Source organism: Sciurus vulgaris, assembly GCF_902686455.1.
Source record: "Sciurus vulgaris genome assembly, chromosome: 3".
In the NCBI taxonomy this organism is placed as follows: domain Eukaryota; kingdom Metazoa; phylum Chordata; class Mammalia; order Rodentia; family Sciuridae; genus Sciurus; species Sciurus vulgaris.
Window position 1 is genome coordinate 54959061 of NC_136463.1, and position 15574 is coordinate 54974634.

General features: G+C 37.3%; 1 pseudogene across 1 annotated transcript; it reads left to right on the forward strand.

Annotated features, from left to right (window-relative positions):
• The first annotated feature begins 1576 nt into the window (after positions 1-1576).
• LOC306655715 (phospholipid scramblase family member 5-like) lies at positions 1577-2088 on the forward strand (annotated as a pseudogene). The gene has a single exon. The product of its transcript is annotated as a phospholipid scramblase family member 5-like (transcript).
• Positions 2089-15574: the final 13486 nt, after the last annotated feature.

Sequence of the window (15574 nt, forward strand, 5' to 3'; positions counted from 1 at the left end):
ATGGTGGTAGAGAACTTGTGAGCAGGATCTCAGCCTGCTGTGAAGATATAAACATAAGGCAAACATGCAGGGGACATTTTGTCTTATTTATATAACGTCTATTTGTTACATGTACACAATTTTCATATACACTTTTATAAATAAAATTTTACAGTATGCCTATAAAAGGGCATAAGAGGGATCTTTGAGATGATGGAACTCTTCTGTATCTGTATCTGTGTCAATATTAATATCCTGATTGTAACAGTGTACTATAGCTCTGGAAGGTGTTGCCATTGGAGGAAACTAGGTAAAGGAAACATCCAATGTCTCTGTATTATTTCTACATGTTAATCGTTATTATCTCAAAATAAAGTTTTATTTTAAGAAACAATAACAACGCACCCAACCTAACTCATGACTAGAGTGATTCACTGCATGCATGTGCACATGTGCACATGAAAACTAATGGTTTAGCAGATGAGAATGCACACAAATCAACTACTTACCTCAGTCTCTACTGTACTACACATAGTCTCTGGCTTCCAATAACAAAAGGCAGGTCACACATAAACAAGAAAAAACAATGAGTTCTCAAGGAACTAAACAAGTAACAGATGGCTGAACTGTCAGGGAATTTAAAAATAACTATGACAAATAGCTGTGTAAAACATAAATAACATGCATAAACAGATGGGAAATTTTAGCAGAGATATGGAAAGAATAAGAAAGAGTCAAATAGCAATACTTAGAAATAGAGAAGACATTAATAGAAATAAAGATTGCCTTTAAAATTAGTTCAACAGTAGATGATGACTGAGGAAAAAAAATCAGTAAACTTGAAGATAGGTCAATAGGAATTACTCAAAACTAAAACATAACAAAATAAGAACTGGGTATGGTGGTACATGATTATAATCCCCAGTGACTCAGGAGGCTGAAACAGGAAGATCACAAGTTCAAGGTCAGACTGAACAAATTACCAAGATCCTGTATCAAAAAATAAAAAAAAAACTGAGGATGTAGCTCAGTTGTAGAGTGTTCCTGCATTCAATCCCCAGTATGAAAGAAGAGAAGGGGAGAAGGGAAAGAAGGAAAAGAAAGAGAGAGAGAGAGAGAGAGAGAGAGAGAGAGAAGAAGAAGAAGAAGAAGAAGAAGAAGAAGAAGAAGAAGAAGAAGAAGAAGAAGGAGGAGGAGGAGGAGGAGGAGAAGGGGGGAGGAGGAGGAGGAGGAGGGGGAGGAGGATGGGGAGGAGGAGGGGGAGGAAAGAGAAAGGGAAGGGAGAAAGGAAGAAACAAACAAATAAACAAATAAGGTAAAGAAAAAAAAAAAAGCAATGCATCCAAGGTCTGTGTGACAATATCAAATGGTGTAACATATTTGTAATTAGAATCATACAGGAAAATAGAAAATAAAGCAGAAAATTTTTTTTTGACTGAGAATTTCCCAAGAAGTTTAGAGATCACCAAGCAGGATACATACCAAAGAACACACACCAAGACACACTGTAATTAAATATCAGGAAACCAAAAATAAATCTTATTACGGGGGATAAGTCAGAATTGCTAATTATATAACTGCAAATGGAGGTTCTGGAATGATACTTGGCACTGAGATCTCCAAAAATATAAAACTAAAACTAGCTTGGGACAAGTAATTTACTTGTCTTTTTTGTCAGTGAAAGAAAGCATCTGCTTTAATCATCCTTTCTGTTCTACTCTGCAATTCTCAACCCTGAGAATCACAGAAAAGTCAAGAGGTGATTACAGTAAACAGGCCCTTGATGTGTAACAGTTGCTGGTGCCCTTGCTACCTGCAAGAGTTAGAAATCCAAACGTATAGTTGGTTATGTTACTCAGAAATAAACCCCTTTCAACCCAAATTCACAACACAAACTGCAAACAAAGAAGATGCTTTGAAAATAGTTCATCATTGTGCAACATGTGACTGTTTTGGAGATGAGGATTTTGAGGTGAAAAACATTAATGTAAAGCTTACAATTGGTAAGGTTTTGAAATACTGGTCAGGATTTGTAAATAATAACTTCACAAATGCTCACACTTTGGAATACACATTCCTGCAGACCTAGATGTGACAAAACAGAAATAATTGGTGCTTTTTTCTCTTGATTTTATGTTCTTTGAACATTTACTAACTGGATTATGAAAAGCAGGATAGTGAAAACAATAAAATATGCAGAATATATTTCAGTATCCTTTGAGCCCTAAATACATATCTGAATTGTTTTTTTTTCTTTTTTTAGAACAAAATGTTAATTATTATACTTATTAAAACATAATTTAATGAGGCAAAAAAGAAAGTCTTTCTAATAGAGGAGATAATGGTGAAGACAGAATCTCAGAGCTGGAAGACAAAGTGTTTGACCTTAAACATTCAGACAGTATTAAAGAAAAGAAAATAAGTTACCATGATCAGACAATACAAGAACTCTGGCACGACAATAAGAGACCAAAGTTAAGAATCATTGGAAATAAAGAGGTTTATGAGATGCAGGCTAATGGCACAGATAAGTTCTTCAGGGAAATAATAATAGGAAACTTCTCAAATCTTGAGAATGAGATGGACAGGATGTATCCAGAACCCCAAATAGACAAGATCAAAAAGAACCTCTCAATGATACATTAAAATTAAAATGCCTCATATACAGAACAAGTACAACATTTAAAAATCCTCAAGACAAAAATATCAGGTCATATTTAGAGGCAAATCAATCAAATTTCTTCCTATTTCTTAGCACAAACTTTTAAATACAGGACAACTGTTTTTCAAACCCTGAAAGAAAATAACTGTCAACCAAGATTGCTATGTCCAGCAAAACTATCCTTCAGAATCTATGAACAAAAACATTCCAAGAGAAGAAGAAACTAAAAGAATTTAAGCAAGTACTGCATAAAATACTTGAAGAAATACTTTATAGAGAGGAAATAAAAAAGAAACCCCAGAGCCCAAAAACACTACTTTGAATAGTAATTAGGCAAATGAGAAACAGGATGGAATTAAACTTTAGAAATAAATCAAAGTGACAGGAATTAATAAATATCTCTCTATAATAACATTGAATGTAAATGAACTCAACTCTAATTAAATGGCACAGACTGGCAAAATGGAATAAAAAACAAGACCCAACTATATGGTGTTTGCAAAATACTCGTCTTGCAGACAAAGACAGTCACAGACTAAAAGTGAAAGGATAGAAATTAATATGCCATGTGAATGGAGCCTGAAAACAAGCAGAAGTAGCTACTCTTACATTTGACAAAGTTGACTTCAAGACAAATTTAATCAGAAGAAGCAAAGAAGTCACTTCATACTGGTAAAGGGAACAATCTAACAAGAAGATATAATGATAGCAAATATTTATGCACCAAATGCTGGTGTACCTAATTACATTGAACAGACACTACTTGAATTAAAGACTCAGAGAGAACCCAGTACAATAATACTGAATGATTCCAACACACCTCTCTCACTAATATATATGTCATCCAGACATAAACTTAGTAAAACTCTTTGTACCTACAAAATATTATAAATATTTTTATAATATTTATAAAATATTATATATTAAATATTTATAATTATAAATTTATAATATTATAATAAAATAATAATATTATAAATATTATAAATAAGGTGGACTTTATGGCCATACAACAATATTTCATACAACAATAGCAAAGCACACCTACTTTTCAGCAGCTTAGGGAACTTTCTTCAATATATACCAAATTTTAGTCCACAAGAAAACTATTAGCAAATACAAAAAATACAATTCCTTGCATCTTATCTGATCATAATAGAATGAAATTAGAAATCAACACCAAAAAAATCCTATATAAACACACATAGATTGAATAACATTCTTTTGAAGGATGAATGGGTGATAGAAGAAATCAGGAGAAAAATTTAAAAATTAAGTAATAATACAGCATTCCAGAACCTCTAGGACATTATGAAGGTGGTTCTAAGAAGAAAATTAATAGCTGTGAGTGACTCCATATGAAAATCTGAAAGATCCCAAATAAACAACCTAATGATGCATCTCAGGCCCTTGAAAAAAAAATAAGAAAAAATTTACAAATCAGTAGAAGGAAGGAAATAATATCAGAGTCAAAACCAAAATTGAGAATTAAAAAAAAAATAATAATACAAAGGATCAAAAAACAAAGAGATGGTTCTTTGAATAGATAAACAAGATTGATAGATCCTTAGCCAAACTAATGAAAGAAATAGAGAAAAGACCCAAATTAATAAAATTAGAAGTGAAAAAGGAGAAATCACCACAAATATCACTGAAATCCAGAATATCACTAGGGACTGCTTTGAAAACTTTTACTCCAATAAATTGGAAAATCTAGAAGAAATGAATACATTTTTAGACACAGATGATCTTCCAAAATTGAATCCAGAGGACATAGAAAACCTAAACAAACCAGTAACTATCAATGAGATAGAAGCAGTATAGTAGGAAGCCTTCCAACAAGAAAAAACCCAGGACCAGATGGATTCTCAGCTGAATTCTACCAGATCTTTATTTTGGGGTTGGGGGAATTGTTCTGCTTTTTTAAAGATTTTTGCATTGTGTTTTCAATGGAGAAATACATTGTCTGTTTACAAAATAGCTCTTGAAAAATATAAGGTGTACAGGTACTATAAAACAAAGCAAACTCCAATCATGAGACACTACATACATCATGCAAAAGCAAAAGTCTGATCTCCAGGTTATGGAAATTAGAATTAAAAAGTAACTACACAGAAAAGGTCCTAGTTTCCAGCATGGCAAAACTTGGATGCAGTTACATGAAATATTTAATAAACTGAAATATCCTCCAATTGTAAATAAAATGATGAGACTAAGCCTGTGCCTGGAAATCTCAATCTAACTCTGAAGCTGCACAAAACACACGGACTCCTTGTACACTTCACCTGCTAGATGACCATGATTTTTTTCCTTAGGTGATGGGAGGAAGGGAAAGTAACTATGTAGAACAAAAATGTGAAAAGTAAAAATATTGTATAGTAGACATTATAAAGTCATGGTGAAAAGAATGTCTCAATTAATGCATACCCTAAAGGTGGAAAGAAAACACTCTAACTTTGGAAAATGAATTTAGAAGGATAGGGGAAGAGATTAAGTAACTGCAGTTTAGCATGAAAAATGCACAGATGACAGAACGGACACAAGAGAGGATTCATAGACCATACTCAGCAGAAGAATCTCAGGTTTGCTTTGTCCAAATTAAGAAACAGTAAGTTTGCAAACATCTGGCATCCCTTATATTTTAAAAAGGTGAATGTTCTGCTGCTCAATTATGAGAAATTATTTTCTTTTTTTTTTATGGTAAACAAATGGGATACATGTTGTTTCTGTTTGTACATGGCGTAAAGGCATACCATTTGTGTAATCATAAATTTACATAGAGTAATGTTGTTTGATTCATTCTGTTATTTTTTCCCTTCCCCCCACCCCTCCCACCCCTCTTTACCCTCTATACAGTACTTCCTTCCTCCATACTTGCCCCCCTCCCTAACCCTAACTCTAACCCTAACACTAACCCTTCCCTCCCCCCCATTATGTGTCATCCTCCACTTATTAGCGATATCATTCGTCCTTTGGTTTTTTGAGATTGGCTTATCTCACTTAGCATGATATTCTCCAATTTCATCCATTTGCCTGCAAATGCCATAATTTTGTCATTCTTTATGGCTGAGTAATATTCCATTGTATATATATACCAGTTTCTTTATCCACTCATCAATTGAAGGGCATCTAGATTGGTTCCACAGTCTGGCTATTGTGAATTGAGCAGCTATGAACATTGATGTGGCTGTATCTCTGTAGTATGCTGATTTTAAGTCCTTTGGGTATAGGCCAAGGAATGGGATAGCTGGGTCAAATGGAGGGTCCATTCCAAGTTTTCTAAGGAATCTCCACACTGCTTTCCAGAGTGGCTGCACTAATTTGCAGCCCCACCAGCAATGTATGAGAGTACCTTTCTCCCCACATCCTCGCCAACACCTGTTGTTGCTTGTATTCTTGATAATCACCATTCTAATTGGGGTGAGATGGAATCTTAGGGTGGTTTTGATTTGCATTTCTCTTATTACTAGAGATGTTGAGCATTTTTCCATATGTTTGTTGATTGCTTGTAGATCTTCTTCTGTGAAGTGTCTATTCATTTCCTTAGCCCATTTGTCGACTGGATTATTTGAATTCTTGGAGTAGAGTTTTTTGAGTTCTTTATAGATTCTGGAGATTAGTGCTCTATCTGAAGTATGATTGGCAAAGATATTCTCCCACTCTGTAGGCTCTTTCTTCGCATTGCTGATAGTTTCCTTTGCTGAGAGAAAGCTTTTTAGTTTGAATCTATCCCAGTGGTTGATTCTAGCTTTTATTTCTTGTGCTATGGGAGTCCTGTTAAGGAAGTCTGATCCTAGACCAAGAAGGTGAAGATTTGGACCTACTTTTTCTTCTATAATCTGCAGGGTCTCTGGTCTGATTCCAAGGTCCTTAATCCATTTTGAGTTTAGTTTCGTGCATGGTGAGAGATATGGGTTTAGTTTCATTCTGTTGCATATGGATTTCCAATTCTCCCAGCACCATTTGTTGAAGAGGCTATCTTTTCTCCATTGCATATTTCTGGCACCTTTGTCTAGTATGAGAAAATTGTATTTATTTGGGTTTGTGTCCGTGTCCTCTATTCTGTACCATTGATCTACCTTTCTATTTTGATACCAATACCATGCCGTTTTTGTTACTATTGCTTTGTAGTAGAGTTGAAGATCTGGTATTGCAATACCCCCTGTTTCACTCTTCCTGCTAAGGATTGCTTTAGCTATTCTGGGTTTCTTATTCTTCCAGATGAATTTCATAATTGCTTGCTCTATTTCTGTAAGGTACGTCATAGGGATTTTAATTGGAATTGCATTGAATTTGTATATCACTTTAGGTAGTATGGCCATTTTGACAATATTAATTCTGCCTATCCAAGAACATGGAAGATCTTTCCATCTTCTAAGGTGTTCTTTAATTTCTTTCTTTAGTGTTGTATAGTTCTCATTGTAGAGGTCTTTCACCTCTTTTGTGAGATTGATTCCCAAGTATTTTATTTTTTTCGAGGCTATTTTGAATGGGGTAGTTTTCCTAATTTCTCTTTCTGAAGATTCATCACTTATGTATAAAAATGCATTGGATTTATGGGCATTGATCTTGTAACCTGCTACTTTACTGAATTCACTTATGAGTTCTAAGAGTTTTCTGGTGGAATTTCCAGGTTCCTCTAAATATATAATCATGTCATCAGCGAACAGGGATAGTTTGAGTTCTTCTTTTCCAATTCGTATCCCTTTAATTTCTTTGGTTTGTCTAATTGCTCTGGCCAGAGTCTCAAGAACAATGTTGAATAGAAGTGGTGAAAGAGGGCATCCCTGCCTTGTTCCAGTTTTTAGGGGGAATGCTTTCAGTTTTTCACCATTTAGAATGATATTAGCCATGGGCTTAGCATAAATGGCCTTTACAATGTTAAGGAATGTTCCCACTATCCCTATTTTTTCTAGTGTTTTGAGCATGAAGGGGTGCTGTATTTTATCAAATGCTGTTTCTGCATCTATTGAAATAATCATGTGATTCGTGACTTTAAGTCTACTAATATGGTGAATTACATTTATTGATTTCCTGATGTTGAACCAACCTTGCATCCCTGGGATGAAACCCACTTGTTCATGGTGCACTATCTTTTTAATATGTTTTTGTATGCGATTTGCTAAAATTTTGTTGAGAATTTTTGCGTCGATGTTCATTAAGGATATTGGTCTGAAATTTTCTTTCCTTGATGAGTCTCTGTCTGGTTTAGGTACCAGTGTGATAATGGCTTCATAGAATGAGTTTGGGAGGGTTCCCTCCTCTTCTATTTTATGGAATACTTTGAGAAGTATTGGAATGAGCTCTTCTTTAAAGGTTTTGTAGAACTCGGCTGAGAACCCATCTGGTCCCGGACTTTTCTTTGTTGGTAGGTTTTTGATGACTTCTTGTATTTCAGTACTTGAAATTGGTCTATTTAAATTGTTTATGTCCTCCTCGTTCAGTTTAGGCAATTCATATGTGTCTAGAAACCTGCTGATGTCTTCGAAATTTTCTATTTTGTTGGAGTATAGATTTTCAAAATAGCTTCTAATTATGTTTTGTATTTCAATCCTGTCTGTTGTGATATTTCCTTGTTCATTCCGAATTTTAGTGATTTGGGTTTTCTCTCGTCTCTCTTTGTTAGTGTGGCTAAAGGTTTATCAATTTTGTTTATTTTTTCGAAGAACCAACTATTTATTTTGTCAATTTTTTGTATTGTTTCTTTTGTTTCAATTTCATTGATTTCAGCTCTGAGTTTAACTATTTCCTGTCTTCTACTACTTTTGGTGCTGGTCTGTTCTTCTTTTTCTAGGGCTTTGAGCTTTAGTGTTAGGTCGTTTATTTGTTGAGTTTTACTTCTTTTATTAAATGCGCTCCATGAAATAAATTTCCCTCTAAGTACTGCTTTCATAGTGTCCCAGAGATTTTGATATGATATTTCTTTGTTCTCATTTACCTCTAACAATTTTTTAATTTCCTTCCTAATATCTTCTGTTATCCATTCATCATATAATAGCATATTGTTTAATCTCCAGATGTTGGAATAGTTTCTGTGTTTTACTCTTTCATTTATTTCTAACTTCAATCCATTATGATCTGATAGAATACATGGTAGTGTCTCTATCTTCTTGTATTTGCTTACATTACCTTTGTGGCATAATATATGGTCTGTTTTAGAGAAGGATCCATGTGCTGCTGAGAAGAAAGTGTATTCGCTCTTGGTTGGATGGTATATTCTATAAATGTCCATTAAGTCTAAATTATTGATTGTGTTATTGAGATCTATGGTTTCTTTGTTCAATTTTTGTCTGGAAGATCTGTCCAGTGGTGAGAGAGGCGTGTTAAAATCACCTAGTATTATTGTGTTATGGTCTATTTGGTTTCTGAAATTGAGAAGGATTTGTTTGACATACATGGATGAGCCAGTGTTTGGGGCATAGATGTTTATGATTGTTATATCTTGCTGATTTATGCTTCCCTTAAGCAGTATGAAATGTCCTTCTTTATCCCTTCTGACTAACTTTGGCTTGAAGTCCACATTATCGGAAATGAGGATGGATACTCCAGCTTTTTTGCTGAGTCCATGTGCATGGTATGTTTTCCCCCATCCTTTCACCTTTAGTCTATGGGTATCTTTTTCTATGAGGTGAGTCTCTTGCAGGCAACATATTGTTGGATCTTTCTTTTTAATCCAGTCTGCCAGTCTATGTCTTTTGATTGATGAATTCAGGCTATTAACATTCAGGGTTATTATAGAGAAATGATTTGGTTTCCCGGTCATTTGGTTCATTTTTTAAATTTTGTTTATTTATTTGTTTGACACAACTTGTTTCCTCCTTTATTTGACAATTTCTTTAGGATAATTCCTCCCTTTGCTGATTTGCTTCTTTGTTTTTCATCTCTTCCTCATGGAATATTTTGCTGAGAATGTTCTGTAATGCTGGCTTTCTTTTTGTAAATTCTTTTAGCTTTTGTTTATCATGGAAGGATTTTATTTCATCGTCAAATTTGAAGGTAAGTTTTGCTGGGTATAAGATTCTTAGTTGGCATCCATTTTCTTTCAGGGCTTGAAAAATGTTGTTCCAGGCCCTTCTAGCTTTTAGGGTCTGGACTGAAAAATCTGCTGATATCCGTATTGGTTTCCCCCTGAATGTAATTTGGTTCTTTTCTCTCACAGCCTTTAAAATTCTGTCTTTATTTTGTATGTTCGGTATTTTCATTATAATATGCCTTGGTGTGGGTCTGTTGTAATTTTGTGTATTTGGAGTCCTATAAGCCTCTTGACCTTGATTTTCCATTTCATTCTTCAGATTTGGGAAATTTTCTGATATTATTTCATTGAATAAATTGTTCATTCCATTGGCTTGTTTCTCTAGGCCTTCCTCAATCCCAATAATTCTTAAATTTGGCCTTTTCATGATATCCCATAGTTCTTGTAGATTCTGTTCATGATTTCTTACCATCTTCTCTGTTTGTTCAACTTTGTTTTCAAGGTTAAATATTTTGTCTTCAATGTCTGAGGTTCTGTCTTCCAGGTGTTCTATCCTATTGGATATGCTTTCTATGGAGTTCTTAATTTGGTTTATTGTTTCCTTCATGTCAAGGATTTCTGTTTGTTTTTTTTTCAATATCTCTAACTCTTTATTGAAATGATCTTTTGCTTCCTGTATTTGCTCTTTTAACTGTTGATTGGTGCGATCATTCAATGCTTGCATTTGCTCTTTCATCTCATCGTTTGCTTCTCTGATCATTTTAATTATGTACATTCTGAATTCCTTTTCTGTCATTTCTTCTGCCATGCTGTCATTGGGTTTTATTGATGTAACATCTAGATTTGTTTGCAGCATTTTCTTTCCTTGTTTTCTCATATTGTTCAGGTATCAGTGGACCGCTGAGATATTGCAGATTTCCTCTATTGACTTACAATGTCCCTGAAGATTTCTATATATATCCCCCCTTAGCCTTCAGTAGGCTGAAGTCATGGAGGAAGTTGATAATGCGGTGCTCCACAAGGAAGCTGCCTCTCTAGGAGTGGTGTCCTTCAGGTGGGGTATAATCCCTACTAGTGGGCAGAGGTGCCTCCACTTGTTGACCAATGGTCATCCAAAGGGTAACTAGGCTGCGGGCTGAGGCAAGGCCTGTTTGGGCCTGAGTCTCTGGTTTTACCGTCCTTGTGGGGAAACCTCACCCAGCAGGGAAGACTCACCCGGTGGGGACGTCTCGCTGGTCAGTTCCCTCCTAGAGGTTCCCCTCAATTTACAGCTACCGCCTGGGCTGGGCTGCCTTCCTCTGCAAAGTTCTCAGGGGCCCGGCCCTACCTCCTGGGCCTGAGAGCCTCACCCTTCGCAGATGAATCTCCTTAGGCTGCCCCTCCTCAGAGAATCTGCCCACAGGCCTGGAACCTTCGCTCCGCCCTAAGCATGTCTCTGTGCGGCTCTTCCACCCAGAAGCCTCCTAGATCCTGGGACCCTGTTCTGCACCTAATCGCCTGGCTATGCGGCACCTCCTCTGAGCAGCCACCTGGGGCCCCGAACAATCGCTCTGAGTCCCAGAGACCCGCCACAGGCCTCTTCCTCCAGACAGCACCAGTATTCTGGTGCGGTCACTAGGAGTCCAAGAAACTCACTTCGTGCCTCCTCCTCCCACCAACCACCCGTAGCCCTGGGCAATCAATCACTCCGAGTCGAAGTGACCCTCCCCGTTCCTCCTCCTTCTCCAGATAACCCCCCGGGTGTTCAGGAGCGGTCGCTCTGAGTGGCTCTGAATCCACGTGACCCGCTGCACGGGTCCTCTGGGCAACCGCCTGGAGCTCTGGTGCGGCCACTCAAGACCAAGCGACCCACCACGCTTCTCCTCCAGGCAGCCCCCCTGTGTTCAGGAGCTGTCACTTTAAGTCCAAACAACTCACCACTCGCCTTCTCCTCTGAGCAGCCTCCTGGAGCGCTAATGCAGTCACTGCGAGTTCAAACGACCCGCTGCACTCCTCCTCCTCCTACTCCTCCGGGCAGGCCCCGGGGTTCAGAAGTGGTCTGAGTTCAAACAGCTCGCCACGCAGCCCCTTCTCTGGCAACCGCCTGTAGCTCTGGTGTAGTCACCCCGAATCCAAGCAGCTGCGCTCCTCTTCCTCCTCCTCGTCCTCAGGGCAGGCCCCGGTGTTCAGAAGCAGTCGTTCTGAGTCCAAACAGCTCGCCACGCGGCTTCTCCTCTGGCAACCACCTGTAGTTCTGGTGCAGTCACTCCGAATCCAAGTGGCCACGTTCCTCCTCCTCCTCCTCGGGGCAGGCACCGGTGTTCTGAGTCCACACAGCTCTCCTCACCACTCCTCCCTTGGGCAGCCGCCGGAGCCCCAGTGGTTGCTCCGAGTCCCAGCACTGTGCCGAGCGGCCTCCTTTACGGCACTCCCAGTTGTCCAAGTTCACTGCTCCAGCGGGGGGAGGGGCATCTCGCTGGCAGCTCTACTTCACAAAGTTCCCTGCGTTCCGGGACCACCGTCCCATCCGGGATGCCTTCCCAATGGGTGAGAGTCACCCGGCTGCTTTGAGTTGGTCCCAAGTGTCTCAATATCTCCTCTTTTGAATCCTGAGTCCTGGAGCAACATGAAATGCAGCCACCCTCTAGAAACCTCCGAGAAATTATTTTCTTTAAAGGACGTTCCTAATATTTTTTGGTCTGTTTTTATTTTTTCTTTACTTTTTTAGTGTTTCATAACAGTATGCATAACATTAAGATTTATTTTGACATAATTATAAATGCATGGAGTATAGTTTGCTCCAATTAAGTAGACAGTATTTGCACATACCCTTGCCCTCCTCCCTCCCCTTGTCTCCCTTTCTCCACTCTACTGATCTATTTATTTACACTTTTTTCTGTTTTTATTGAAATGACAATGAAATAAAAAAGAACAGTGACCATTTTAATCAAACTCTTGCTTTATGAATATAAAAATATAACCAAAACTTCAAACCATTTCTTTTATACATTTCCCATAAACAATATCAGGAAAATTCTCAAAGCCAACCTATAAATGGTACTTGTATGCCATGACATGAATACAGTAAACAAAACTTCTTGTCCTTTGTTCTGTTTTGTGGTGCTGGGGATTGAACTGAGGGCCTCACACATGCTGGGCAAGTGCTTTACAACCAAGCTCCACTCCCAGCCATTAAACACATTGATTAAACACATTGATTCTTCCCTCAATAGAACAGCATAACACAACATTTTTTTTTTTTTTTGGATACTGGGGACTGAAACCAAGGATGCTTTGCTACTGAGCTACATACCCAGTTTTTTATTTTTTAATTTCAAAACAGGGTCTCACTAAGTTGCTCACTATATTGCTGAAGCTGGCTTCAACCCTTCAATCCTTCTGCCTCGGCCTCCCAAGTCACTGAGATAATAGGTGTGAATCTACACCTGGCTGTTAACATACTTTCCCAATTTACCTCTATTCTTAACAATTCCTAGGATTAAAAAGTACACCTACACTGGCTTAATTTAGACTTGTAGGTCTTAGTTTCTTTTCACAAAACAGGATTGATAATTATGAGCTAATATTAAACTGCATCTTATGGGGTTGGTAATATAACTCAGTGTTACAGTGCTTGGTTGAGGCCCTGGGTTCAATCCCCAGCATTTTGCAAGACAAAACAAAAAAAATGATAGAAATTTAGGGCTAGGGATGTAGCTCAGTAATAGAGCACTTGCCTAACATGGGCAAAGCCCTGGGTTCAGTTCCCAGCACAGAAAAGGTGAAAAAATAAAAGCATGGCTCAAGTCAAATCACAGTATTATTCATTGGTTCTCATTACACATATCTTTCCTTTTTATTTCTTTCTTTTTCTTTTTTTGGTACTAGGGATTGAATCCAGGGGTGTTTCACCACTGAGCTATATCTCTGATCCTTTCAATTTTTTATTTTGTGACAGAGTCTTGCTAAGTTGCTGAGGCTAGCCTTGAACTTGCAAACCTGCTTCAACCTCCAGATTGACTGGGAATCTGCCTGGCTCATTATATAATTAAATAACAAAAACAAACCCCTTGAAATGAGTCTAACCCAAACAATAAATGATGTGAAAACAAGTGAAACAAGTATGGGAACATCAAATCTTACATTACAGAAGCTGACTTATATTATAGTCAAAACCCACTAAGCCATTTTTGGCAATGCAACAAATTCTCTGCAGCAGTCTTAGCAATCAGCACACATTGTTCCAAACATACTAGTAAAAACATTAAGTTTGAGGAACTAAAATTTGGAAAAGCTACTCCAAGCATTTTATCTCAAGTGACTGAGTAGGTAGTTGAAAAAGCTGAGGACATAAGTGTCAAATCATTTAAGAAAGGAAACTGTAAGCTGACGGTTATAATGAGAAATTGTAATTAAAATCTCTGAAATATACTGTTAATAGTACAAATTATGGACAGAATTGTGCCATTTTAAGCATTGCCTACTTTTTTTAAAAGAGGAAAAAAATTTAAATGCTTAAAACGGCATAATTTCCTCCTCACTGAAGTGGAAAAAGGAAATTTCACTTTCCTCCAAAGGGATGTCAATACTAAATATGACTTCAAACAAAAACTAAAACTAAACTAAAAAGTTCCTCCCCTCTACTTCTACTTGGATTACTCATTAAAAATAAGATGGATTACTCATTAAAAATAAGATGGCATAAATTGTGGTTATGCAATTGCAAAAGTGGGCTTTCATTTTTAGACAAACCTGGGACATAGTAAGCACTCAAAAATATGTCTGTTAATCAAGAGCTTAAAACCTATCCAATATTTTGTATGAAGATCATTGGAATGCAAATTTTAAGACTGTTAGTTCCTGAAGGAGTGTGGTAAGAAATTATGTATCAGAAGATCTTAATCAGTGCCCACATCCTCTTCTAAGGCTTAAGAGGAACAAACCAAATTTTAATCCCCCTAGTTCTATGTCCACCAGGATCCAAGTTTTAGTTGGTGTTTGTGCAGTATGAACTAGATCTCTTAGATCCCGAGGTCAATAACACAGCCAATTTAAATCAAAGGTTTTGCTCACTAGATTCTGGTGTATAGATGACTAGCTCAGGCATTTGTACTGGGAAAAAGTGTCCAAGACTTTCTAGGTCGAAGTTCGAGTTACAAAGAGCAGTAACTGGCCTTGAATCAGATGACTTTAACTCAAACACTCCTTAAACGGACAGCATGTTTCAATCACCACCCTCCTGGTATTGCAATAGCTAACATCTGAAATATTGTCTTTGGATCAACCCATCTGCATCCCTCAACGTGAAGGATCAACTGAAGGACTCTAACCAGTAAAACTATACTACATTAGAAATAGGCTAGCATAAATCAGAGGGACAAGACTGTTAACCCCTGAGGGAAGAGGACTATTCACAAGATTAGTGGCTTTTTCAAAGGAAATGACTTGGTCACTCTTGGTCAGGGAGACTGGTGCTCTCCTATTACAAAGCATGAACACAGGTATAGTCACTACTTCACAACCGTGTGAAGATTTGAAATGACTCCAATTAAATAAATGTGAATATTTACAATTCTTCAGTCACTCCTGGCCCAATCAGGTCTAAATAGGGAAGAATATGACATATCTTTGACCACTCCATATTCAGAATACCAGCCTTGTGATCAGTACCATAAAAATATAGGAACTAATCAGAAGTTCATTTCTCCCTATCAAAAACTTACCAAACCTTTTAAAATTTGGTACTTTTCTCTTATCTTGACAAAATTTTTCTTCTACCCTGCCCCTAGAGTTCAGTTGATTTCAATTATTCCAAAAAAAATTTTTTTAAAGGCTTTTGTCACTTGCAAAAACCAAGTTTCCATCTCTATGGATATAAACTCTAGTTGAGATAACTTTGCAAGCTAAGACTTCATAACCTAATAGTATTACCATGGCTCTAAGGATAATTAAAAAACAATTTCACAATACTACAAATAATC